The sequence below is a fragment of the Dipodomys spectabilis genome, unplaced genomic scaffold, assembly GCF_019054845.1.
Source record: "Dipodomys spectabilis isolate Male_0828 unplaced genomic scaffold, ASM1905484v1 ptg000094l, whole genome shotgun sequence".
Taxonomy (NCBI): domain Eukaryota; kingdom Metazoa; phylum Chordata; class Mammalia; order Rodentia; family Heteromyidae; genus Dipodomys; species Dipodomys spectabilis.
In genome coordinates, this window is record NW_024870771.1 from 11,421,157 (window position 1) to 11,435,987 (window position 14,831).

At 38.6% G+C, this 14,831-nt stretch overlaps 1 protein-coding gene across 3 annotated transcripts in view; it reads right to left on the reverse strand.

Annotated features, from left to right (window-relative positions):
* Window positions 1-14,831, reverse strand: part of Cntnap5 (contactin associated protein family member 5) — a 907,059-nt gene that overhangs the window by 295,845 nt on the left and 596,383 nt on the right. The window lies entirely within an intron of this gene.

A 14,831-nucleotide genomic window follows, 5' to 3' on the forward strand; every position in this document is an offset into this window, starting at 1 on the left:
AAGGGAATAACTATCAATAATGATTGGAGAATGAGGGACCACCTCTTCACAACCAAACTGGTCTTCCCAAGTGATGAAAATAATAGCAATTTCTCTTGAACCCAGGAAAACCAGAATTAACATAATGGTCAGCTAAACTCACTTATAACTTAGATTATTGAACTCTGCATAACTTTGTCCCCTGTCACTAATTATTCCTCTATTTAAGCAAAACACTCATATCTATACCTCAAACATTGCTGAGGTAAAGAGAAGCACCATCTCCTCTGACATCTGCTGCACTTTTTCATAGTAAACTTATGTATTATCTTCATAATGTTTCATGTTTTGCTTGAATTTTTCTTTTAATGGACACAAGGATGGAGTTCGTTCATTACATTGACTTTCAGGTAACAACAGGAATCATCTATGAATATTTGGTGTAGCAAAGGATGAGGCAACAATGTTCAATAGGAAATGTACTCATTACCTTGCTCATGTAACTGTAACCCTCTGTACATCATTTTTACTATAAAAAAACGTACAAAAAAGGAGAAATATTTTGGGAGCAGAAGTAAATGCAAGGTCTCAGGGTGGTGAGGGCTGTGTGGAATGATCACAGAACACAGGAAACACTTGTGGAATTTATAACATGACCAGCAACTGGCTGATGCTTCCTACCAGCTTTCCTTTGCCAATGGATACAAATGGATCATGAGCGGATGCCTTGTGCACCAGGAATACAGAGCCAGTTGGTAATCCTGAGTCATGGTTCCATGGTAAGTTTCATGTGCCAAAGGTTGAGATCTGCTGTAAGACAGCATTGACAGTGCAACCTTCAAGGGGTGGGGAATTTGGTAAGTATGAGTAGGGTTTTAAGAGGTATTAATGCTATGAAAGTGAGTTATCCCTCTTACAGGACTGGATTGACTATCAGGAGGCGGAGTTATAAGCAAGTTTCCTTTCCTTGACTCATTTTCATACCTTATGATAGCTCCTGTACATTCTCTCACCTTGAGGTACCGACTGTCATGTAGAGGACAGAAAGCTATTCATATAATCCAACTAAATGGGACCAGCACATTTTAGACTCTCAACGTCCCAAACTGTAAGCATGAAATCAACCTCTTTTCCTTACTCAATAACAAAGCTCAGGTTTCTTGTTCCACCAACAGAAAACATACTACGACAGTTCTATAAGGAGGAGCAACATAAAAAATGCTCCTAGGGAAAGGTGCCTCTGTTTCTCCATTGCACAGAACACAAGGTCACAGACTGCCTGTACAACACTTCTCTTTGATTTTATTGGAATACTTAAACTGACTTTGATTCATTATCTCTCCATAGAATCCAGCATTCAGAGAAAAATTAAGCAAGAACAAACAAGTTTTCTGGAAAACCCATTCAATTCCCAATAATTAATTCTCTTTTCTGAACAGAAACAAAAGTTCTTTCAGCCATACTATATCACTGTATTAGAACACTCAGGTTGAGTGTTCAATGTGAGTCCTCAGAGCAGAGGGCTCTTGAGTATCTTCTTATTACAGGTCTGCCTTCATAATTCTGCAGAGCCCAACTGGCTGATTCTTCCTCTTTGCCTGACCCAAGGACACCTGTCTTTCAAGGTAAAGTACAATCCTAATACCTTCTGTGAAGTCTTTCATAACCAATCCTATCTCTAAAGTTCTTTTCCATCTAGATGTTTCTAAGATAATAGTACTGGTGACTGATCATTTCTACTTTAGAAGCTCTTAGAGAATGCTACATATTGAACTAAGTGTATCTGATTCATTCACTTATTTAATGTTACTAAATCTGCACTCAACTCATTGAGGTAAGCATAAATGATCACTTCTATTATCTAGATGAGGAAATTGAACCTTATAGAAGTTAAGTAATTTGGCCAGGATTCCATGTCTATCAAGTATCTGCAAGATAATTGTATGAGTTAAATAGTATGGCTTGGATGAAATTGTTTTAAGAGCTGAATGACTTTATTGTATATATGAGACAACTGTATGAGATCTCTATTCATGGAGGCCTATATTTTACAGGGCACATTTCAGCACCTCAATTAATCTTTGTTGGCTGTCGTGATTTCCTGATCCTTTGAACAAGGAGCCCACCAAATAACTGCCATAAAAGGTGCTATGAGGTTCTAGCAGGAAGCAGTCAGGATAGCTCTGTGCTGGGAGTTTAAGTGAAGCAGCTTCTTTAGACATTAGCTAAGTCCCATTAGAGAGGGAATGAATGTGCAAGGGATGCATTAAGAGTTAGCGCTGTGCAGATAGACTTATTGATAGGTCACAGGGCCTGGTATAATCCAGTGTTTGTTAATGTTATCTTTCTGATTACTGATGGATACCAACTGAATAAACACTTTATGGACTAAGCCTTAAATGAGGATTTTAGGCATTTGCCCCAGTTCACATTTCAGATGACTAAATTTTGAGGACCTCTGCTTTAAGTCTTTCCTCTAACACAGAAAATTTTGGAGTTTGGGCATGATTATGCCCATTTTCTAAAGGAGGAATAGTGACTGTAGGGAAGAAGGTAGGCCTTAGATCTCATTTTTCCAGGGTTACTTGCTAAAGGGACTTTTCTTTATGGCAACAGCTACAGAGGTGACTGAGGAACTGGGCAACACAGGGCAGAAGGAGATTCCATTTTGAGGATTTCCCTGCCATAGAAGCTCTTTGTCTCCAGCCTTGAGAGTTAAAGTCACTCTTAGCCTCAACTCTTCAAAAATCTCCTGAGATTTCTATGTTTTTTCCCCCCATTAAGTGGTTAAATGTAGCTCTTTAACCAGGTTGCTAGGGAAATGGAATACTATCATCAGAGTGAAGTGCCTAGCATAGTACCTCAAGCCAGCCACTGTGCAATAAATGTCACCTAGGAGAAAAACTCAACAAAGAGGACAGCATTTGAGAGGATATCCTTTCTGACCTCCATCCTCAGTCCTCATCTACCTTCATTCAGTCCCCATCCATTGGTTCCTACTCTGATTTCCACCATGTTTAAAATACACAATTACAAAGGCTTTGTCCCTGCTGATGTGTGAACTCCTTGAGAACAGCAATAGATAAATTGATTTTGGGACCATAGTGCCCAATTCTGTCAATTTTCAAAGTTTATTTACATAATTTTACTTCTTTTTTCTTTTTTTGTTGGTCATGGGACTTGAACTCTGGGCCTGGGCTCTGTCCCTGTGCTCTTCAGCTCAAGGCGAGTGCTCTACTGCTTGAGCCACAGCGCCACTTCCCACGATGTTATTTCTGAATGACCAACTCAATAATTGGCTTCTTGAATGATGCATAAATAACAGAACACATAAATAAGAAGTAAACACAAAGAGAATCAACAAGTGGATAAATAAATGAGATATTAAAGAATTTAAGGAATTACGAGTTAATAAAGGGGAGATGCATGAAAGAATCCTGAGGCAAATTAATGAAAACAATATTATCAGAGATTCCTGATCTCATTCATCTTCATCCCTATGGTTGGAATTCAACCAGCTTTGGTAAATATAATCCCCTGTTTTCACTGTATTCAATTTTTGTACTCTGGGTATTGTACATACTTTTACCTGAACTAGGAAAGGGAAAGGGAAACATAAAATGATGGGACAAAGGACAAAGCGGGAACCTATGCAACAGCTATACTCATAAGAAAACATGTTGGAAATGACCTGTACAACTTGCTGGGGGGGGGCATCGGTGAGGGAAAGAGGGAGAAAAATGAGGGGGGGTGAGTAACAAATTAGACAAGAAATGTAATCACTACCTTACTTATGTAACTGTAGCCCCTCTGTACATCAGTTTGACAATAAGATTAAAAGAAAAGAAAGAAAATATAGTTTCTCTAAGTACTTGGTAAAATTCTTGGCAATTCAAAGGTGACAACGTTTTAATTTTAAGGTAATGCTACAGATTTATGTCTTAGTAGTTTTATTGAATGACCCAATGTAGCAGGAGATTATGCCATCTGTTGCTAGTCCAGAGAGACCCCTTTAAAGTTCAGGCCTTCCATATATGCAGATCGGCTCCTGAGGTTCAGGTAAGAGACTGTCCTGTGTGGTTATGATGTTTTGGTTGAAAACATACTACATTAAACAGGGGGAGAGAGACATTTTAAAAAGCTTCCTTTTTCTAAACTGTTGTCTTACTAATCTTCAGATTAACAGAGTGTCCCTCTGAAATAGAAGCAACCATACAAGTATTATTCTAACTGATTACACTGCTAGTGAGCCACAGCACATACATCATCCATGAGTGAGTCGCCAGCAGAAAATGATTATGTGACCAGTGGACCACAACTTTTGAGCTGTTTTCTAGTGTGAGCTGAGCCTACTGCCCATAAAGACATTGGGTATGTGTCTAAGGGAAGGGGAAGATCATAAGGAAGAAGGCCTTGGCTTTCTGTCTCATCTGTTCTCTAACAGTCTCTCTACATTGTTTCTGTGTTAACTCATCTAATTGACTCCCTGACCAAAGCTGTCTTCATTGTTCTCTATTAAACAGAGAAAGTAAGGGACTCAGAACAAGGGTCTTGCTCATGGTCCCACAGAAAATTATTGCAATAAAGAGAGTATCATAATTCACAAGATGTCATAACTAGACAGTGTTCTAAGAATTTTAATTGATGCTTTAATTAACTCTATGCTTCACAATCATTGCCTTTAAAAGTGATAATCCATGGATAGAAGCTAGGAATTCATGCAGAAGAGAAGGGAGGGGGGTAAGAAGACTTGACCAGACCTGCATTTGAAAAGAGCATTTTGTGTGAATTATGAAAAAGCATAGGGAAATCTGAAGGCTTGAATGATTTCTTATTACAAGGCATGAGATGATAAAATCTGGGAACTTTGGAGACTGTATCTTACTCATTACTATATTTAGTGGCTCATTAGTGCCTGGCCAGAGCAGTCAACCAACTAAGGAAGATTTTCCTATGAGATCTCACTTACTTGGGTAAGAAGTATTAGATATAAAATAAACGCTTCAGGTCAAGATAGTTATAATTGGTATCTTGTTTCTCCAACTAACTAGCTTCGTTAATGCATTTGTTAGAAAAAAGATTATTACAGCTAGCATTTTGAGCTAGCTTGGCTCCCAGTAGATATTTAACTTGATTTTACAGTCAACATTTCGGCATCAATACTTCTGCAGAGCAAACTACCCATCATCCACACAAACAAACAAACAAACCTGAGAACTTGGATCCAGTGTGTTCTTGTGTAAGCCATTGGTAGGATCAAGAAAACACTTGAAATGGAGTGATAAAGGATACACAAATGTAGCAATGGTATTCATTGGACACTATGTTAAAAATTAACTATACTACTTGTGAGTGGGATAGTATAGAAAAACTGGGAGAAATCGAGGGAAAGAATGACATTGTCCAAAAGGAAAGGTACTCTTTGCCTAACTTACATAACTATAAAACCTGTTTGTAGCCTTTTCAAGTTAAAAATAAATAAGTAGGTAAGTAAATAGATAAATAATAAATAAAAAGCATTTTTTTACCTTACGTGTGTTTTAGAAGTAAAATATTTGAAATAGAATTCAGCAAGAACATACCAGCACCGTTTACTACAAATGCACAAGGCACACACAACTGTATAACTGTAAAAAGTCGACAACATTAAGAAAATGCTTCTAACTAAGTAACTCATCCTATGTCTCAGGCACTTTCTGGATACTTCCTTCCTTCCTGTCCTTGAGTCCACAGCACTGACAGACTTACACGCAGCCCTGAGGTGAGTCACCACCACCTTGCTAACTGTAGAAAATCAGGGTAACACTTCAGGCCTAAACACGTGGACACATTTCTGTTTGTTTTTTTTCTGTCAGTAGTTCAGATGATAATCTATTACCTGCAATCACACTGCACAATTATGTGTTGGAATATCAGAGAGACCTCAATCGCAGCTTCTCTCCCTACTCCATTATGCATGCTTTGATGAGTTTTAATGAAAACAGAGGCTGCTGCCAAAGCAGCAGTGAAAACGAAGCATCATAATCGCCAGGGTGATAAGATAGGGGGTTGGCAAGGGGGGTTGAAAATGGATTAGGAGCTGCTTGCTAGGGGAAAATGAATTTTATGTGAGAGATTTGCCTAAATGTTCCAGACAAATTTCTTAGAATGCCTGATATGATTGCCCTATAGGTCCATCGACATGAAATTGCCATCGTATCTATCAAGACAGGAAAGAGATGTGTTTTGTTAGTGGACCTTGACAAATAATTTTGTGTATAAACATGAATAGAGGAAAAACCATATGCATGTGGGAACTGAATATGTTTGAGCATGTTGATATGGTGTCCTGCCAGCACTGGAAAGGGTACAATGGGAAATGACTAGAGTGACATTAAATGCCAAACTCCATTGTCTGAGGTCATCACCCTTCTAATTCTGTTACATTCATAGTTGAAAATTTCCTCTAAAAATGTCCCCTCCACACTCCCAGAACCTCTAGAATACCATGATACCTTTAGAAGGAGATTTTTTTTATTTATCGAGAAAGGGTGTTGCTGTCTTACCTTTGATAATTAGGATAGATGAGCTATTATCCATCTTAGGATGGAATGAATGAAATAATGAGGTAATAATCATAATCACATAACACTAGGTTAAACTGCTTCATGCCTGCCAACTCTGTGTGTGTGTGTGTGTGTGTGTGTGTGTGTGTGTGTGTGTGTGTTATTATTAGGGGTTTCAGTCAGGGCCTTCAATTCTCATTTGGTTTTTATGCTTGAAGGTACACCTGCACTCATGTCTTTTTGTTGGTTAATTGGAGATAAGGGTTTCCCAGTTTTATATGCACAAGCTGCCTTCAAGCCCCAATCCTCAGATTTCTGTGTCCTGAGTAGCTGGGAATATAGGCATGGACCACTAGTGCCCATTGCATATGCCTACCTTTGTGGGTAGAAACTCAGCATATATGCCCTGATACTTACACATCTCAAAACGCAGCCATTTGATCATCTTTCTTTTACTGACAAGGAAGTGTTAAATAACTTGTACCAGGTCACAGGACTAGAATGTGGCAGCACACAAATTTGAACTAGGGTAACTCCAAATATGTCTCTTTTCTTCCACTTGAAGGAGAGAAGGCATTTAGAGAAACCTGGCAGCAATGAAAGGCAGAAAGGAAATGGGAGCCCAGGGCAGGCTTCTACCAGAAAGAATGTCTTGAACCCAGTTGCAATTGAATACTGAAGCTCTCTTCACAGTACCAACATAATTGACTTAATGAGGAAGGACCTGAATCTAGGATAAATTATGGAAAGTAAGGAGAAAGGGAAAAATGAGGCTTTAATTTGGTAGTGATTTCACTGAGTTCAATTTACACTGGACTCATTAGATTATGTATTAAAGAACATCCAAGAATTCATCACACCTTGTATTAGTCTATTTTCCATATTACAACACAGTACCTGGGGCTGGGCAGTGATTAAGAGAAGAGATTTATTTAATTCAGAAATTTGAACAGCATGGTAAGGCTCTGCAATGGCCTCTGGCAGATGGCAACAGACAGCCTTGCAAGAGGGAGAGAATATGAAATGCTACAGGAAAGTAGGAAGGCTGGGGAGACATTGTTCTTGCTCTTCAATAGCAATGCTTCTGTGAGAAGTTGCCAAGGCTACAGAGTTACTACCTTGACCTCTTTCAAGGGTTCAACATGGCTTCAAAATTCCACTACCTCTCCTATCAGCATATTGGGGCTCAAACCTCTAATTCAACAACAAGCAACATCCAAACCATAGAAACTCCCTATGATTTATTTTAAAATAGGAATCTCACAACTCTTGGCACCAAACAAACACTTAACAGGTTACAATTACAATGCAATGTGATCTCATACTGCAAATCGACATACAGGGCAGGAGAGAGCACCCACCTTAGCTAGTCTAGGGTACTAGGAGAGGTGTGAGGGGGAGTTTACTTAGTAATAATATTATGGAGGTTTAGTATGCACAAATTCACAGGTTAGGTTGACAAAAGAGATTCTGGAAAGGGTAGCAGTTCAAGTTCTAGGGTATTTTCTGTCAGAATTCCTTCTTGTTCACGAGAGCTCAGTGGTTGGTCCTATTTTGTAGCCTTCAGTTGATTGCATAAGAACTATCCAAATTAGGAAGGGAAGTCCACTTTTTCAGAATTCTTTGATTTCAATTATTACATAAAAACGCCTTCAAAGAAAACATCTAGGGTAATGTATAGCTAAATAATTTTGTACTGGGTCACACTTTTGTGAATAATCTCTAATTGGAGGTAATCCTTAGACAATCAAAGCTTTCAAGACAGGGGATTCATTGCAGGGGGGTGGTGTGATTGTAGTTGTGGAGGTAGGAGGGAAGGGATGGTATGGGAAAAACAAAGGAGGAGACAACAATGCTCCATAAGAAATGTACTCATTACCTTGCTCATGTAACTGTAACCCCTCTGTACAGTATTTTTACAATTAAAAAAAATGCAAAAAGACAGGAGAATCAGTGATAAAATGATATATATAATGATATATATACTATGATATACGTGATTATATATACATATATACGTATGTATGTGTGTGTATATATATATATATATATACATATGTATATATACATATGTGTATATATATATATATATATATATATGTCGAGGACCATCTACAATAAGAACATTCCTCTTTTCACAGCCTCCTGAGTTGTGACAGTAGATTTCAAATTATGGAGCTTTAACTGCTTTTGCTTTTTCCTACTCACGTTGTTTTGACTCTCTATTTTTCTAGTAATTCACACTTTGAGAAATTTAATGCTCTAACCTACTGAGTTTAGTGGCTCAGGGACACTGATATTATTTTCTTGCCATTCATTCTCTGTTCTTGAAAATGTCTTCCTTCATTGTGTTCTTGTCCAGTTCTTTTTCTCAGTCTCAGAAATATCATCTGTCTGCCCAGACATACTTCCACTGTACAGCAGGATGGGTTTATGCACCCTCCTGTGTGTTCCCAACACTCATTACACTTTTTGTAACACACTTTAAGTATTTTTGTGTCATCTACAGGACTAGTGTGAGTGTAGGAGACAGAGAAGATTTTGCTATAGGTTGAAATTTGTTCATCAAAGTGGTATATTGAACTTCTGGCCTTGAGTGCCTAGGAATATAAGCTATTTGGAGCAAGGTTCTTTATAAATGAAATCAAATTAAGCTTGAGGTCACTCTCCATTCGGGTGGACCTAGCCCAATACAAAGGGGTTTCCTTAGAGGAAGAGAAGATACAGACATGCAAACACAATTGCCACTTGGAGGCAATGCGGTCATCTCAGAAGCGGAAGTGGTTATGCAGAAGCTGTGGATGCCAGTGACAGACACACTTCTTCCTCTCAGGAGTGATAAAGACCTAAGGGGGAGTCACACCTGCAGGATACACAATAACTTAGCTTCTTTAACCCACTCAGTATATGGTTCTATGTTACAGTTGCCCTGGGAAACTAATGCAAACACGCTCCTCCAACCATAGCACCTTGGGCAGTACCATCAGTGTACAAATTTATATCGAGTAATGTTATGTTTAGCTGAACTGATCATATATCATTTATAATGCCATCAAAAGTAGGCTATGGGCAGATTCCAGTGAAAAATCACTCTTTATTTTCTTCAGCTAGCACTTCATTCAATCCTCCATCCCCAGCTGAGCTTCTCACTCTAATAACCTATAACTATTTGGTGAAGCAGTTTTTAGAACATGTTTCTGAGTATTGTCAAAAGCATGTAGAGATCTAGCATTAGTCTATTTTGTCAACAAACTGAATTGCCCCCTATATTACTGCAATAAATTGGTCTAGTTTCCCACATAGGGATCATGTTAGTTTGTATCAAATGATCAGTTTTTGACTGACACTTCAACAAGTGCAGTGTCCCCCCACCAGACATACTTCCCTGCCTATGGTGGAAGGGTGCTAATCTCCCTCAATGCACCCTACAAAGAAGGGAACAAAATGAATCCACATTTGCTGCCTTACACAAGTAGAATCTGTCCAGCTTTAGCCTCATACTATTTGCAACTATGTACAGCCTTCTTCGGAGAAACCCCCACCAGTAAAATAGGGAATTGTAAATGAGGAAGGGCTGCAACAGACCACCTGGCCCCAGATCTTTATTTTAATACAGACCTGGAGCTGTGTATCAGTTCACACCTGTAACCTTAGCTATTTGGAAGGCTGAGATCTGAGAACTGTGGTTTGAAGACAGTTTGGGCAGTAAACTCCCTGAGAATATATCTCCAATTAACGATCACGAAGATGAAAATGGAGCTGAAGCTCAAGTAGTAGAGCACCAGCCTTGGGCAAAAAGGCTAAGGGCACTGCCCTGGCCCTGAGTTCAAGCCCCAGTACCAGCCAAAAATTAATAATAATAATAATGAAGAAGAAGAAGAAGAAGAAGAAGAGAGGAGGAGGAGGAGGAGGAGGAGGAGGAGGAGGAGGAGGAGGAGGAGGAAGAAGAAGAGGAAGAGGAAGAGGAAGAGGAAGAAGAAGAGGAAGAAGAAGAGGAAGAAGAAGAGGAAGAAGAAGAAGGAGGAGGAGGAGGAGGAGGAGGAGGAGGAGGAGGAGGAGGAGGAGGAGGAGGAAGAAGAAGAGGAAGAGGAAGAGGAAGAGGAAGAGGAAGAAGAAGAGGAAGAAGAAGGAGGAGGAGGAGGAGGAGGAGGAGGAGGAGGAGGAGGAGGAGGAGGAGGAGGAGGAGGAGGAGGAGGAGGAGGAGGAGGAGGAGGAGGAGGAGGAGGAGGAAGAGGAAGAGGAAGAGGAAGAGGAAGAGGAAGAGGAAGAGGAAGAGGAAGAGGAAGAGGAAGAGGAAGAGGAAGAAGAAGAAGAAGAAGAAGAAGAAGAAGAAGAAGAAGAAGAAGAAGAAGAAGAAGAAGAAGAAGAAGAAGAAGAAGAAGAAGAAGAAGAAGAAGAAGAAGAAGAAGAAGAAGAAGAAGAAGAAGAAGAAGAAGAAGAAGAAGAAGAAGAAGAAGAAGAAGAAGAAGAAGAAGAAGAAGAAGAAGAAGAAGAAGAAATAATACAGAACTGGGTCTCTATACCTTTTACCATGCAGTAAAAGTTGCCTGGTAAAAAGTGTAGAAAAACCCAGGTTTTCTATCACTCAGTGCTATTTGTCATCTTCACATTATTGAAACCAAGAGAAAAATGGAATACCCTCCTAAAGCCCCGTACTTGCTTTCAGTGGGCTTCAGGCATCCTCAATTTTAGAGAAATGGTAGCTATGGAATATTTTGAGACTCACACCAGCTTCATCACAGATAACACTCTGTGTTCTCTGATGTATGCCTCCAGAGAGTAAAAGTTAGCTGAGTTGTTTTCTTTTTTTTTTTTTTTTTTTTTTTTTTTTTTTTTTTTTTTTTTAATTTAATTTTATTTTATTTGAGAACATACTGTACAGAGGGGTTACAATTACATGGGCAGGATAATGCATACATTTCTTACCAAGCATTGCAGCCTCCTCCTTTGTTTACCCTTCACCTCCCTTCCCAGCCTCCCCCCTCCCTCCCACCCAATCGTACCACCCCTCCCCCCCCCCCCCCCCGACATTGTAAAGCTGGTTTTGACATGACATTTTGTACTTCTCATTGTTGCAACAGGTCCACCTGAATCCTTAAACGACTTGTTTGTCCCCATCTCCTCCACATGTTATACTGACATCAAATATAGTGAAAGCGGGGGTTACACTGTGGGGGAGGGACATACAAAGCAACAAAGAGATAATATTATAAATGCGTTAGAAACACATGCGTGAAAGAAACAAAAACATTAAAATACATATTTGAGGTTTCGTTTTCCTAACATCACATTATTTGACTTTTTCCGCTTGACTCATACCTATACTAGATATTGCAAATAAGGGAAACCATGGGACCTATGTTTCTTTGGGCCTGGCTTACTTCACTTAATATAATTTTTTCCAAGCCTTTCCATTTCCTAACAAATGGGGAAATTTCATTCCTGGATTGGAAAGATTAACATCGTGAAAATGGCAATACTCCCCAAGGCTATCTACAAATTCAACGCAATACCTATCAAAATTCCACCCTCATTCTTCAAGGAAATAGAAGAGGCAATCCAAAAATTCATATGGAACAATAAAAGACCCCGAATAGCAAAAACGCTCCTCAACGGAAAGAACACTGCTGGAGGAATATCAGTACCAAATTTCAAACTCTACTATAAAGCCATAGTAATCAAAACAGCTTGGTATTGGCATAAGAACAGACCTCAGGACCAATGGAATAGAATTGAAAACCCAGAAATGAACCTACAAACCTATAGCCATCTAATCTTCGATAAGGGAGCTAAAACAATAGAATGGAAGACAGACAGCCTCTGAGTTGTTTTCTTAGGAACTTGCAGGTCATGTTTGTCCAGCTGCAACTTGGTTGAAACAAACCCTTAGTCCACATGAAAGTGTCAGTTGGATAACTAGAACTTCACCCTTCCAGCTTGCTTGGGGGGGGGGGGGCATGCTTAGGGCACCAATGGCTAACATAGTACTATAAGGGGTGATTAAGTCAGAACATGAATGCTTACAACATTGGTCACTTTTCCTAGCTACCATGTCTTTGCCTATTCTTTAGAGTTTTCTCCAAAATTATTCTTTGAAAATCCCTCATGCCTATGCTTGAGAAGGCAAACTTGAGTCTTGCTCTCTGGTTTCTTGAGTTGGCCACTTTGTGATGAAAATGTTCTCTTACAAAGCTGGTTGTTTCAGTGAGTGACATAACCCATCATGGAAAATGGGCCTGGGACCACACTGATACACTAGTTGCAATAGAGGAATAAAGAAGGCAGCATCCTGACACTTTCAGAAACCATAATCAAAGACAGAAAAATCTCCCTTGGTTCAGTTCTCTGCTCTTTCCTTCACTGTCCTCTTCCCTTACTCTATTTCTTTGTGACTTAACTGCATTTTTCAAAGTATCAAAAGTCATTTATATTTAAATACATGGAAAATTAAAGATTTCCAAATCGTAAGAGATCTATTTGATCATCCTTACTCTTATGTGTTAGAAAACTGTTTGCTAAATCAAGGTGATCCTTGTTAATTCAACCTACACACAGCTTTGCTTTCATTTCTGTAGATAATTTAAGACACATCCAGGAACAGACAACAAACAAAAATACAAATCTAACCACTTTGCAATTGCATATGACCAAAATAGTCTAAATTAAAAAGAAAGTTCAACCCATACACTTCAAGACACAAGACACAATTAGAGGCTAGGATGCCAACTAGAGGCTAGGATGCCTATGCATCACCAAAACAGCAAGCTTTGAGTCCATCTTCACATACTCTTCTAGCCAGCCTTGAACAAACCATCAGGCATAAAACCTCAGAGAAGTTTAATTGTGTAAGAATTCCCATGACATATCTATGTCCTTCTAGTGGAGAGTTTCGTGCTTTTAATGTCACATGAGAAAATCTACATTTGGACATTAATATTTAAATCCTATATATGTATATATATATAGAGAGAGAGAAATATATGATTAAGAATTCTAAGAAAGTTCATACCTAAAAAGTGACATTTTGAAGTATAACTCCTTTGTTCGTCTTCTTAAAAATAATAAATAAAAATATAATTTAAAAAATTCTAAGAAAATAAAAACAATGGTAGTCTTTAGATGGTGGGTTTTACCTGCTATATTTTTCTTTTTTCTCAAATTTCTCACAATCAACATCATTTCTTTTATTATAAAAATATTTTAAAACATTTATAGAAAAAGCTTATACAATCTGAAGTATCCAACTCTTTTTTCAGCAACATGGATTATGACCATGAAAGAGGTCTCTCCTCTCTTGATCAAGTTATTAAATTCTCATATTCTATTGCTTTCCATGTAAGAGAAAGATTTTTTAAAAATCTGCCGCAGAGTTTTGTTGTGAGCACTAAAAGCTATGGCATCTGTAAATTTCCGGGTCTGTTTCCAAAGTTGGCTGGCATCCAATAACTGACAGTCATTGACAGACACCACTTTTATTATTACAGGTCATACTGGTTACTTCACAGTAAACATTTATGTCCTTTGCCTCATTCTACAGCCAAATTACTTACCTTTATAATGGTAAATCCTGGACCAGATACCATTGAATTTTGATTTCTTAGAAAGCTTGGGAAAATTGAATTTATTAAATTCAACTTTTTAATACATATATATATATATATATATATATATATATATACACATATATATTCAATCTTACTTAGGTTTTGAAAAATAACTAAGTTCCAATTGAGAAGCCTAGTCCCTGATCAGGTTGTTCAACATGTTAATGTTACTAGAACCATGGAACAGAAACACTAGGACTATGTCTAATTAGCAAGACTGAATACTACAGAAAGGACTGAAAGCTACATCCACTTCCAGGTAGCTAGCATTTTCTGCAAAATAAAAGTCTGGCCTTTTGTATGTAGTTGGGTGATTTGCTAAATGCTCTTAATCATCATTTCTTATGGTTGGCTTGTGATTCTGCCAGTAAGTAGGCTTATGTTGCAGTGTTCCCAGTGTTTGCCTCAAGAAAGATAGACACTGTGGTGTTTCTCTGTATATACTCAGCATCCAGGATGGTGTCTGGTTCACCAAGAGCCTTATAATTGTGACAACTTGTTGCAGAGCAGCCTGGGGGCAGGATCGCTCAATAAGACTTAGCAGGGTACTACCTTCCTGTTTGCTTCTGTGCTGCAGCTGGCATCTCTGAAGACCAGTGCGTGAAACATACTAACAAACAAAAATATGCATGTACCAAGTAATGACACTCAAAATGGTAGGAGAGGTGGCATAGCTGAATGCTTAAATACCCATTGCACCAAA